This window comes from Halichoerus grypus, chromosome X (genome assembly GCF_964656455.1).
Source record: "Halichoerus grypus chromosome X, mHalGry1.hap1.1, whole genome shotgun sequence".
Taxonomy (NCBI): domain Eukaryota; kingdom Metazoa; phylum Chordata; class Mammalia; order Carnivora; family Phocidae; genus Halichoerus; species Halichoerus grypus.
In genome coordinates this window covers 117,625,365-117,639,230 of record NC_135727.1, presented here as the reverse complement: position 1 = coordinate 117,639,230, position 13,866 = coordinate 117,625,365, and the positions used below count along the sequence as shown (strand labels likewise).

Here is a 13,866-nt window from a genome sequence, read left to right as displayed (position 1 = left end):
TATCCTCATTCTAGGCCTCTCCTGTGAGTGCCAGCCATCTGTAAACGGGAGGACAGAGTGGACACAGGTGGACCAGTTAGGAACCTATAGCAGTAGCCCAGGCCAGGTAGCTTGGATAAGGGCAATGGTGATGGAGGTGGGGTGAAGTGGATGGACTTAAGAGCTATTAAGACAGTTCAATTGAGGGGTACCTGGGTGGCTCGGTTAAGCGTCTGCCTTCCACTTGGGTGGTGATCTCAGGGTCCTGGGATCAAACCCCATATTGGGCTTCCTGCTCAGTGGGGAGTCTGCTTCTCCCTCTGCCCCTCACCCCGCTCTCGTGCTCTCTCTCTCAAATAAATAAATAAAATCTTTAGAAAAAAAAAGTTCAATTGACAGGGCTTCGTGAAAGATTGGAAATGAGGAATGACAGAGAGGGAGATCTCCAGGTTGATGCATAGCTTTCTGGTAGACTGATCTATCAATCTGGTGATTGACTTCTGTGAATCAATTGACAGAACTGATTCACAGAGCATTGACAGAATCAATTGATTCTGTCAATTCCAATTTAAAAAATAAAAAATGGTAGACTGATTTTTTTTCACAGAGAAAAAACAATGTTGAGGAGAAGTGGAGATGTGTGAGAAGATCACAAATTCTATTTGGGGCCTGATGAGTTTGAAGAACCTTTGAGTCACCCAAGAGATGTCAGGTCAAGTGACAGGCAGACGGCTTCCAAGCTCTCCAAGATCCGAGTTGTTTGCAAATCCATCATCCACGTTCTCCCCGTCATCAACCAGACTCAGAAAGAGAACCCCAGGAAATGCTACAAGGGTAAGTTGATGGAGCATACTTGTGAGAAGTACAAGTCCCTGGGTCTGCAGCTCAATAAGATACGTGCCATGCGCCACCAGCTGAACAAGCACGAGAAAAACCTGAAGACCCAGAAGCAGCGGCCGAAGGAGCAGCTGTACCCACTGAGGAAGTACACGGTCAAGGCCGGAGTACCGGCACCAATAAAAACAAACTGGCAAAAACCAAAGAAATAAAATAAAATAAAAAATATTTCCATTTTAGGAAGGAAGGGAAAATATTTCAGTTTTTAAGAGAGAAAGAAGAAGAAAAAGAGATAGATGAATCATGTGTGGTAAATAGCTGTTAAGTTGGGGCAATGGGTATATGTACTTATATATCTCTATACTTTTGAGTATGTTGAGATTTTTTTATTTAAACATTTCTTTAGGGGTGCCTGGGTGGCTCAGTCAGTTAAGCGTCTGCCTTCAGCTCAGGTCATGATCCCGTGGTCCTGGGATCGAGCCCCGTATCGGGTTCCCTACTCAGTGGGGAGCCTGCTTCTCCCTCTCCCTCTGACTCTCCCCGCTGCTTGTGCTCACTGTCTCAAATGAAGGAATAAAATCTTAAAAAAAAAAAAAAAAGAATTCAGTTGGAGAAATGAGATAAACAGTTGGCATCACAAAATTGATTTAATTTTGCAAGACTACCCTATAAAAGTTGGTTATATTCTCTGTGACCATAAGTCCTTCATTTTGGTGTCTGGTAACAGATGTCCAGTGGTTAGGCCACTCCGATGTGCACAAGTGAGAGGTGCACACAAAGCCCCCATTTCCACTCGCATGATTTGAAAGAGCAAAATAATTTTTTAGAAGAACTGTGTAAAGGGATGTCTTGAAGATTCCTCTTTGAAAGGTGTTTTGGGTCCCTTTCATTGCCATCTGCCACTGCCCAAATCTAGGCCATCATTGTCTTGCCTCTGGCCTATGGTGGTAGTCTCCCAGCTGGTCTCTCAACCTCCAGTTTCCTCCCCGGTGATCCATTTTCCATACGGCGGCCAGAATACGTTTCTAGAATGCAAATGTAATTATGTCACCGCTCTGCTTAAGTGGCTTCCTGTTGTTCTTCAGAGAAATCCTCAACTCCTTAACAAGCTTGGAAAGCCCTTCAAGGCTTCGTTCTCTCTCTCCAACCTCATCTCTCCCCATTTCATCCTCCTTTTCCCCAACTTCAACTCAGACGCTCTAGACATCCTGAACTTCTTTCAGGTCCTCAAAGAAGCTCTCTTTCCCTCACCTCTGAGCCTTTGAACTGTTCTTCCCTCTGCCTGGATGGCTCTTCCCACCCCTTTCCCAGGCTGTCTCCTGACTCATCCTTCCGTTGTCAACTTAAAGGTTGTTTTCTCTGGTTGTCCAGGTCGTGTTTTCAGAGTATCCTCTACTTGGCATTTACACTGCCCGATTGCCATTTCCCGCTTAATTACCATAAGCTTCTCAAAGGCAGGGTCAGTCTTCCGTTGTATCCTCAGCATCTGGAGCAATGACTGGGGAGTAGTAACAACTTAGTAAGTATATGTCAAATGAAGGAAGGAAACAACATGCTATGAAAACAGCCTCCCACATAGCTTACCTGATTCCACCTTCTTCTCCTCTAATTCTTGCTAGACTCATCTTTCTAAAACACCACTGTGCTCATGCTAGAAACACTTCATTTCTCTCTGTTTCTTGCAGATTGAGACAAAAGTGTTCAAGGAGTATTTTTCCTCCAGAAATGATGTCTGCCTTTGTTTTTTGCAAGAAAAGATTTAGGTTTCCCAGGGCCCCCCACCAGTTTTCATTTGCAAGGAGTGCCAGGGGCAAGGTGGGCATAGAGCCTGGGGTTCTCCGACTGTTCTAGAGTAGCCCAGAATAACTGACGTGTGGAGAAAGGAAGTCCTAGTAGCCACTTTTGCCTGGGAGACTAGACAACAGAGTGCAGCGGAGGAGAAAGGGAAGAGCAGAAGCTGCTAGCAGAACGATCGATTGGATGCGCAGCTAAAATCTCGTTTCCATGGCAACGATGGCCTCTTCGCACTCCCCAGGCCCGACAGATCTAGATGGCAGATCTTGGGTGCATAAAACCCCGCCTCTTCGGGATTATGCTTGCCAGTGGTGGGGCTGAAGCCGCGGGAAGGTGGCTTTCACCTCACTTCCATCTTGGGGAATGTAGTTTTTAGCTTTTTAAGGCCTGTGGTACAGGATATGCCCAAGAAGGAGGCTGAAATGCAATGCCCGGTGCCAATTGATCGTACCAGGCAAACTGGGGTGGGACAAATAGATGGCAGAAGTAGAAGCTTACGGTGGCAGCAGCAAGCAACCAAGTGCCAATGACTTCGAACCTTCCTTGTACTCATGAAAGAAACTGCTCAAGTCTATGACACTAAACTGATGGTCACCAGATGATGTCTATTTCCATCACTGAGGCTTTGGAGCCTCGGTTTATTGACTCATAAAATGACGTGGTTAGGCTAGACTTCTATTATTTTACCAAGAGTCAAATTTAATAATTACGGTGAAGTAAGAACAGCATATTCGTTTAGAGAACAGTAGGACCGTTGTGATCTAAATCAAGTTTTCATGCTTTCAAAAATATATAGCATCTGTAATTGGACTCATAATGTATTACCTGGGAAACAAATTTTAGCAAACAGATAAAAATGTTTGCCATCAGCACACTGATTTACTGCCTATATTTGGCATATCAAGTGTTTACATGTTGTATGTAAATGGTTGCCTCTAAAGGGATTGAATACAGCCTTTCCACTCAGTAGTCTTGTCTACACAATTAATTTGTTTAACAAAATTTTCATTATGGAAAATACAAAGATATGCTTCAGCTCAACCACAAAGTCAATGTTACTGGTATAGTCATTAAGGAGGTTTAATTGTAATTATTACATGTGGTAACAACTACAGCGATCATTTGAGAAAAAATTATTATATCACGGTAACCAACAACCTGCCTCCTTGTATTGCCTCTGAATATTCTAGTGAGTAATAGGTTACATAAATAAATCGGTGTCCTGCCTCTTAGGCAGGCAATGTGGATTACTGGAAAGATCTTGTTGGCTTCAGGGACCACACTTTCCCCTACCACCCACCAAGTCTCTGACCTTGAGCAGTTATCTTTAAAGGTAATTTTATTTTCAGTTTAGAAAAAACTGTGCATGAAGCCAAAGCAGAGTTAAGCCACAGAAGATAAATAGCACGCATCTGGTCACAGATGAGAAGTTGTGATAAAGCATCAGCATTCGTGAGATAAGGGCATCAAGACCCAGACGACCTAAACACTGAAAATCATCATGTATAATCTGATGTTTACAAAGATCTCACATTCACATGCCCTCCTCTCCGGGAGCCTTGGCCTACCCACGTACCACGTAGGCTGCCTCTGTATTGGGCACACGGGCTGTGGTCCTCTCTTTTGCCTACTGCTGTCCTGCTAGGCTTGTGCCTCTCAGAACCACTTCCTTTGTCATTGTGTCACATGGTCACGACAATTGTAAAGGAGCTCAATTACTGTGAGACCAGGATTTTCAGGCTCTGCCACTTTTGACATTTGCGCCATCATTATGTCATTAGTGGGAAGCCACGAATGGAGAGGTAGAATCTGTTTCTATTTTTGGTATTCCCACACAACAATTAAATCAGTGAGCTGCAGGGGCTCTTGTCTCTGTGGCTGTACCATCTGGTTTTTTTTAAAAGATTTAATTTATTTATTTGACAGAGAGAGACATAGTGAGAGAGAGAACATAAGCAGGCAGAGGGAGAGGGAGAAGCAGGCTTCCCGCTGAGCACAGAGCCCGATGCGGGGCTCGATCCCAGGACCCTGGGATCATGACCTGAGCCGAAGGCAGATGCTTAACAACTGAGCCACCCAGGCGCCCCTCCATCTGGGTTTTTGTTGGTACAACACCCAGGCACCTGTGTCCTGCAGTTCTAACATACTTTGCCCTAGCACCCAGGATGAGGTAGTTTTGAAGGCGGCTTGGTGAGAACCACAACCGTAAAGCTACTGACAGCCCATCAACGGGAGCAATATTTGCTGGAAATGGACCCTCAGACAATATGAATTTTAAGGCACAAATTCTAATTTTCTAAACCACAGAACTGCCTGCAGGCACTCAGGGAAACAAAGATGGTGAACATTTGAAACAATCACTACTGGGTTCACCTTAGGAATATTAGGGCATAAAGGGTAGGAGAAAGACCACAGACTAGGAATTTTAATTAGATGAAGCTTGTAATTAATATAACATTGAAGTGGAGTCCACAAAAGAGATTGGCCAGCAGAGATGATATCCAGTGAGAATTCAAGCGGCAGTAGATGGTTTTAATTACATTCCTGAAATAGAAGCCTGCAAACAGGATTTGAATAAATGGCTTAGATAAATCTTTGCTCCATTGACAGATCTTACTAGCAATATTCTCAGTCTACCAAAATGTTAAGGTGATAACAAGTTGGTAAAGAAGCATTCCAAAAAGGATTGTCGGAAAAGAGATCGAAAACTGGTGTGTAAATTTAATTTAAAGATTTTTTTTTTTTTTTAGGACGGTAGGTGCCTCAGAAGTTTATGCTATTGGTAGTAAGGAAACCTAAGTCCCATTTAAAAATTTTTCCCCCTCTTTACACCTTTCAGGTCAAATTTTCTGCTAGGTTCTTAACTCTTTAGCTTGCCAAGCAGAAGTGAATATCTGCATTTATGTAACATAGGATATTTCTATATATTTTGTAAGAAAGGTCAGGAATGGTGAAAAAATCTAATTTCGAAACCACCCCCATTTCTACAACTTCTTTTATATTGCCTGCCATGGACTGCAGGTAGCTTTTTAGGTGACAATATTGGATTGAGGGGAAGGGGCAGAGAGAGAGGGAGAGAGAAAATCTTAAGCAGACTCCACGCTCAGCGCGGAGCCCCACGTGGAGCTCAATCTCACGACCCTGAGATTATGACCTGAGTCGAAATCAAGAGTCGGACGCTTAACCGACTGAGCCACCAAGGCGCCCCCAGAAATGTATTTTCTCACAGTTCTTGAGGCCAGAAGTTTGAAATCAGTTTTACTGGGCCCATATCAAGGTGTCAGCAGGACATGCAATGATCCTCCGGAGGCTCCAGCGGAGAATCTCTTTCCCGCCTCTTCCCCTTCTGCATTCCTTGCCTCACAGAAGCATCACTCCAACCTCTAAGCTCTGCCTCTGTGATCACATTGCCTTCCCTTCTGCCTGCATCATCTCCCTTTGTCTCCCTCTCATAAGGACCCTTGTGATTGCAGTTAGGGTCAATCTGGATAATCCAGCCCTCAAATTCCTTGGCTTAATCACATCGGCAACGTCTTTGCCATAGAAGGCAGTATTCCCAGGTTCCAGGGAATGGATCTGATGTATTCAGGGTGCCTTACTTGGCCTACCATAAATATAAATAACACTAACAACAGCATATATTGGTATTCATCACATGAGAAGTACTGGGCTAAGCACATATGTTCATTTCATCCTCGCCATCACCCCAAAAGGGGGTACAGATAAGGAAGCTGAGTCTTAGAGAGGTTAACTTGCCAGTGATCAATCAGTTGCTTCTAACTCATTACATCATGTGTTCATTACATTGCTCATTACATCATGTGCCCTCCTTAATGCCCATCCCCCAGTTACCCTATCCCCTCAGGGTTTTGTTGTTGTTGTTTAAGCAGGAAAATGGTTTCATTATAAACTCTGTAGGAGTTTGGGGCAAAAGCAATCCCGAATTTGTGCCCTCGTGACAACGGGTCAAACCAAGTGGATAGGGAGTTGCTTCCCAGACTGGGCACAAAACACAATTGGGGTTTTGCAGACTGGAGAATCCTGGCTCAAAACCACAACTGATGCTATGGCGAGGGGGTCTTTCTGGTCGGTGCCTTGATGCTGGGTACAGCCTGTAATGATCCTTCTGAGCGACCCTGGAGGTAGAGACTTGGCCCCTCTCTGGCATCTATCCACATGGCACCGAGGAGCTCCTCACAGTTTTCTCTCTTCCAGCTCAGCTCCAGTAGCTCCCTCGGGCCCCACCTTATTTTGTACTGGATTTTGTATTGCTCCAGCCCTGTCTCCAGAAAGCTCTTCTTACATGTATGTCTCTGCAAAGGTCCAAACACAGAGTTTTGCCCCCCAGCTGACAGTTCAAAAATATTGGTGGCGTGAAAACCTTGAAGAGGAGTAGAATATACCACTCAAAATAAGCCTCTTTGGCATAAGGATTATTTTGAGCTCGTTATTTTTAAGAAACAGCAGACATGCAAATGCTCTGAAAACCAAGTGGTAGAAGTTACCTTTTTGTAAGAGGCACTTAGATGAATAAGGAAAATCTCCATTTGTAAGGGTGTCTCCCTCTCTGCACCAGGAGGAAGGGGATGACTCTCAATCTCTAGAAACTCTTTTTTTTTTTTTAAAGATTTTATTTATTTATGGACAGAGAGAAACACAGCGAAAGAGGGAACACAAGCAGGGGGAGTGGGAGAGGGAGAAGCATGCTTCCGTCTGAGCAGGGAGCCTGATGCGGGGCTCGATCCCAGGACCCCGAGATCATGACCTGAGCCAAAGGCAGCCGCTTAAGGACTGAGCCACCCAGGCGCCTCTAGAAACTCTTATCCACAGAGAAGGCAGTGCCCTAAATCTGCATCACAATCCTACCCTTCTTTATTGGGCTAGCCAGGTAACTTCCCATAAGTGTCCCCCAACACCTCCTTTTGTGTTTAGAATGGTGGCTTGGTCCATTCCATGGAGTTAGTCAGTTTTCCTGGGTCTCTCCGATGTCTATAGGAGGTGTACCTGTTATTAAACTTCTGTTTGTTTTTCTCCTGTTAATCTGACTTTTTTTTCCTCTCCCAGCATCCCTAATTGGATGAAAACATCATTTCTGACATCATCAAACAATAAAAATCAAAACTTTAGGCCATTCAAGTGCTCAAAGAAATTCTAAAATCCTTATTTAAACGCTTCGAAAGAACTTTTAGGCTTTTAAAAGTTTTAGTTACATAGAGCTGTGGGAGTTTATTAGTGTTACAAAACAAAACACACCGTGGACACAATCTTGGTTCCCTCCCAGAAAAGGAACTGCGTTAAGGGGCACCTGTCTGGCTCAGTTGGTAGAGCATGCGACCCTTGATCTCAGTGTCCGTGAGTTCAAGCCCCATGCTGGGCGTGGAGTCTACTAAAAATAACAACAACAACAAAAACTCACACCCCCCACTCTCCAAAGTGGTTCATACCTTAAAGAAGGAACTGCTGCGATAAAACAGAAAGTAACTCTCAGGTGCCTGCCAGTTTCAGACAATAGATGGCACTGTGGGACAATTATACACGATCATTTTTCTCTTCCCTCACAGCAAGCCCAAGAAGGAAACAAAAAACCACAGTAATCTTACAGAGGTTCCGAATCCATTTAAAATCTGCTTCTCCGAGGAGGGTCTTCTAGAAAAGTCCCCTGCTCAGGTGCGTGGGCTACTCTGGTCTATTCGCTTGCTACTCAGAAGTGTTCCTGGCATCAGCGGTGCCGGCATCACCCGAGAGCGTGTTAGAAATGCAGAATCTCAGACCCAAACCCCCCAAGACAGAAGCCACCACGTGGGCAATGTCTTCTTAGCCGACCAAAAGCTTTAGAGAAGTTTTTAGTTATGGAGAAGCGCAGATGTTCGTCAACATTACAAAACAAAGCCAAGCAAACCAAAATGATCCTCGTTCCCTTTAAGAAAAAAACTGCTTTTGTAAAAATACACACTAAAAGCACTTGCAGAGCCTGGCGCTTTCGGGCAGCAGATGGCACTGTGGCACAACTTTCGCGACTTTTTCCTGTGGCTAGGAGAAAGTCCCAGAAACGGAATCGAACAGAACAATCTCCCACTAGATCTGGATCTATTTAATATCTACATCTCCCAGGCCAGGAGATCAGGAACTCTTCTGGATGAGGGAAAAGAAAAGCAGTTTATAGAGGAAGTGGTGAAAAAGACAAGGACTTTGCTCAGGAAGAGAAAGAAGTTACATTTATATGTGCTCAGTGTCAGACAGGTTCTCTGAAATTGTTTCTTAAAATCTATTGTTAGAAAATAATACATTTTGTGTTTAAAAAAAAAAAGACGAAGAAGATAGCAGGAGGGGAAGAATGAAGGGGGCGAAATCGGAGGGGGAGATGAACCATGAGAGACTATGGACTGTGAGAAACAAACTGAGGGTTCTAGAGGGGAGGGGATGGGAGGATGGGTTAGCCTGGTGATGGGTATTAAAGAGGGCACGTTCTGCATGGAGCACTGGGTGTTATACGCAAACAATGAATCATGGAACACTCCATCAAAAACTAATGATGCAATGTATGGTGATTAACATAACATAATAATAAAAAAAGATTTAAAAAAAAATCTATTGTTAGAACTCCAGCCCTTTGAATTACTGCTTAAGAAACAAATGCCCCTAGGAGGCAATACATTTCACCATCACTAATTGCCTTTCTAGGCATTATTTCTCACCTTGCTTTGTAATAAAGTTCCCCCCCAACCCCGCCCACTCCTGGGCAAGATTTACCCAAAGACAACAGAAGATTAAATATTTATTTATTTATTTGAGAGAGAGCTCGCTCACAATCATGGGGGAGGGGCAGAGGGAGAAGCAGACTCCCTGCTGAGCAGGGAGCCCCATGTGGGACTTGACCCTAGAACCCCCGGATCATGACTCCAGCTGAAGGCAGATGCCTAACCAACTGAACCACCCAGGCACCCAAGAGAAGATTAAGTATGATGCTCAGGGGTGTGAGTCCAGGTGGGACCTCAGAGTCTGACCGGGTCCTCCCACCCCCACCCGTGGTGTGGGCAAGGGGAGTCTGGAAGGGAAGGGAGCTGGGCTCCAAATGTGAACCCACTGGCCTCTTCAGAGGCTTTGGCCAGTGGAGGACAATGGGGGAAGCTGAATCTAAACATCCAGAGTTTGGGACAGGAACGTGCTCCTGAGCCTCCTCCAGGGACAGGCCTCCTCTGTCTGTCTTGCTCAACTGCACCTGAGAGCCCTAGGTCTACTTTGGGAGGCACCACCCATTGTCAAACCCATATTAAAGGAAGACCCAACACAGGGTTACGGATGACTGAAAACTACACTGAGGGGCATCTGAAGAACATGAAATCAATTCATCACATACAATTTACAGAACCCAAACCATGTTGAAGACATTCTTTTAGAAAGGACAAAACTCAAACAAGAATTCCATTCCCCAGATAGAGTGGCCAGATTTAGCAACAACAAAAGCAAAACAGGACTCCCAGTTAAATTTTATTTTCAGATAAATAATAAATGATTGTTTTTAGTATAAATAGGTACCATGCACTATTTAGGACAAACTTAGACTAAAAAATTAATGTTTTACTGAAATTCAAATGTAACTGGGTATCCTATATTTGATCTGGCAGCCCTACCACCACCATTGAAGTTCTCACACCCGGGGCGCCCGGGGGGCTCAGTTGGTTAAGCGTCTGCCGCCGGCTCAGGTCACGATCCCAGAGTCCTGGGATCCAGCCCCACGCCGAGCAGGGAGGCCGCTTCTCCCTCTCCCTTTGCAGCTTCCCCTGCTTGTGCTCTCTCTCGGTCTAATAAATAAATAAAATCTTTAAAAAAAAGAAAGAAAAAACGAAATTCTCACACAAAGATCAAACAGATGCACAAAGATGCCTACCACGGCCTGTTACGTAGTAGAGAGGACAGCAAAATCAATTTAACTAGGCTTATTGTGAGGAGAGAAACACAGTGTGGGAGGATAAAAGTAATTTTCCCTCCACCCTTCTAGGATCTTGGTGAGACCCTCCTGTAATAAAAGTCAGATTAACAGGAGAAAATCAAACAGAAGTTTAATAACAGGTACACCTCCTATAAGACATCGGAGAGACCCAGGAAAACCGAGTAACTCCAGAATGCCCCTAGCCACCACCTTAAATGTTATCTCCAGCTGAAGACAAAAACAGATGTGGGGAGTCAGTTAGGGGCGGTTACCTGGCCAAGCCCAGTAAACAAGGGTAGGATTGTGATGCAGATTTAGGGCACTGCCTTCTCCACAGATAAGAGTTTCTAGAGATTGAGAGTCATCCCCTTCCTCCTGGTGCAGAGAGGGAGACACCCCTACAAATGGAGATTTCCCTTATTCATGTAAGTGCCTCTTACAAAAGGGTAACTTCTACCACTTGGTTTTCAGAGCATTTCCATGTCTGCTGTTTCTTAAAAATAACCAGCTCAAAATAATCCTTATGCCAAAGAGGCTTATTTTGGGGTGGCAGATTCTGCTCCTTTCCAACGGTCACAGCCAAACCACAGTCCATCAGGGAGGGGGCAGGGGAGAGTGGGGCTCTCATCTGCAGTCTGCTCTGTCTCCCACCTGAAAGCAAGAGGACCAGGGAGCCCGGAGTTTGCAGTCTTCAGAGGTCAGCTTCCAGGGCTGTGCTGGGGCCAATGGTGAGCCTCCCCTCCCAACTCCTTAATCCGTGACGCCATGTTGATCAGTTGAAATTGGCCATGGTGGGAGTATTTACACCACAGAAATCAGCAAACCCTACAAATCAGGGTCATTTTTTTTCCCCCCATGGTGCTTGTGTCAACCACTTACCAGCACCCCGCCGTCAGTTTCCCAGGCACAGAGCAGGATGGAGAAGGGTTGCGAATGTGTTTAGAAAGGAAAATGGAGACTACCTGGCATAACTGTTGTGTCATAGTCCATCGTATGAAGAATTGTCCATTTATGTACCCATTCTCCTAAGGAGGCAACCAATCTCCCATAACTGTTTCTCCCTGGCTTCCTTCCCTGTCTCCTCCCCTAGGCCCTTCAGGCTTAGGAGTGATGACTGGGTATCAGTTTGGGGCCAATCAGAAAAGAGGAGCTACACAGTAGTTTAAACAGAGAAAGTTTAATATAAAGAATTACAACCTATAACAGGGAATTGGAGTCATGAGAGGTTGGCTAGGAGGAAGTAAAGAGAATTCTGGAGAATACGGGCCTAAGTGACATGAGAGCAGCCACCACCCCTCCAGCTGCCATCCAGCACCCGCACAAGAGTCCCTTCCCCTCCAAAGCTTGCAAGAGGGCACAGCCATGGCTCATGAAACAGCAGAGAGTCATCGCAGCGCTGCTCCTGTGGAAGCTACTAGAACTCCGTGCTCTGGAACTTGCTGGGAATTGTCCCTCTAGGGCAGCAGGCAAAGGTGCTCACAGGGAGGTGTATCGCCCGGGGCCCCTGCTGGCGGCTGGACCCTGGAGAAGCCGTGAATGCTGCAGGAGCCCGCACAGTCCTCCTGCCGTGTCACGGCCCGACTACTGACAGCATGCCAGCTGGCCAAGGCAAGACATTTAAAGGGCTCAGGTCCACGGTCGCAGAGCTAGCCGTGCAGGATTTGGAGCCAAGCTAATCTGCACAAAAGCTTCCTGATGCTGCTAGTCCCGGCGACTTCACTATCCCTCGCTGGTTCCCTTAACCCTGCTCACACCTCTAGAAAGCGTCCCTTTAGTGGACTCTTTGCAGTTAATACTTCTGGATATGACTTCTCAGAGGGATCCTGACTGATTCAACGGTTACAGCGAATGACAGGTACAATGAATGAAGGTATCCACATGACTAAATCTCAAAAACATAACCTTAGGTGAAAAAAAAAAGCTACATCAGAACAGATAGATACGACATGGTATTTGCGTAAAATTTTAAAACACAATTAATAAAAATCTTAAAAATTGTAAAACACAATTATTGATATATTATTTACAGAAATACAAATATCTCTTAAAATGACACACATTCGGGGCGCCTGGGTGGCTCAGTCGGTGAAGCGGCTGCCTTCGGCTCAGGTCATGATCCCGGGGTCCTGGGATGGAGCCCCGCATCGCATCGGGCTCCCTGCTCAGCGGGAAGCCTGCTTCTCCCTCTCCCTCTGCGTCAAGCAAATAAATAAAATCTTAAAAAAAAAAAAGGAAATGTAGCGATGGTAATAGAAGATGGATGCTCACACGAGAGGTATTAGAAATACACTGCTTCAGAGACATTCACCAGAGGGAAGGGACACTAGGAATGTCCTGGGAAAGGTGTGCAGAAGAGAGGAACGGAATGGGGTCTTGATGTTGGCTAGGACCTGTCTAGTGGGCTGGAAGCGGGTTAGCACTCCCAACAGTGAAAACTGAGTGTTGCAAAGTGCGGCGGTCACACAGTGGGGCATCCTGGGCGGCCAGCAGTGTTGGGTGGGTCTGCACTTCTGGCCCAGGACGGGGAGCTATTAGGAGCAGGACTCTGTTAAGCCTGAAGCTTCTCCCCATCTGGATCATTCTGCTCATGCCTCCACCTTCCCGGCAAAAAGCAGCCTGCAAAAGGCCTCCAAAGTCCCTTGAGGAGCCTGGATCTTTCTTTGTGGAGCGTGGGCAGTCCTAGCTTTTCTTAGCTAAGCAGTGACAGGATCCAAGCTGTGATTTAGGCAGATCAGCTTGGCAAATCCACACAGGGTGGACTGAAGCGGAGAGACAAATTGCAAGAGAAATTGTTGAGAAGTCAAAGTCATTGTGGAAAGATATGGGGAGGCAATGGGCCTGAACTGGGACCACGGCCGGAGGAATGAAAATGGGGAAAAAATAAAAGAAACTTGAAAATCGCTGACTGAACCCTTTGCAACTGTTGCGTCCAGAAGACTAAGATGAAATTGAAGAGGGCTCCAAGGGCTGGGAGAATAGTGATGCTCTTAGAGGACAATAAGTGGCACTGGGAGGGGCAGGCAGGTTTGGGAAGGTTCCAAGGTCACTGGTATACATTTTGAGCCTACAGTGGCATCTAAGTGGCCAGTTCGTTCAGCAGGGGATCTGAGACTGGGAGGTTGGAGGCAAGTCAAACCTGCCGATTCAGATTTAGTCACTGTCTTAGAAGCCACGGGATTGTATACGCTTTGATGCACCAAAGGCCTTTTCTTGGAGAATAAAGAGTAGGAAGATACGAGGAAGCAGGGACAAAGAAAGTGGTAGAACCGCACCAAAGGGAGAAGCAGATGGTGACGAGGGTGAGGCCATGCTCACCAACACAAGAG

At 45.6% G+C, this 13,866-nt stretch overlaps 1 long non-coding RNA gene across 2 annotated transcripts in view; it reads right to left on the bottom strand.

The window, feature by feature from the left end:
• The window catches only part of LOC118548676 (uncharacterized), a 36,587-nt gene extending 27,961 nt beyond the window's left edge, over window positions 1-8,626 (bottom strand). The window contains exons 1-3 of one of the 2 annotated variants that reach the window (XR_004923700.2): window positions 8,055-8,626; window positions 2,255-2,314; window positions 1,408-1,841 (exon numbers count right to left, since the gene is read on the bottom strand). This is a non-coding gene — a long non-coding RNA (uncharacterized LOC118548676). Of the gene's footprint in view, window positions 1-1,407; window positions 1,842-2,254; window positions 2,315-8,054 lie in introns of those variants that run through there. The other variant, XR_013444583.1, reaches the window with a different exon arrangement.
• Window positions 8,627-13,866: the final 5,240 nt, after the last annotated feature.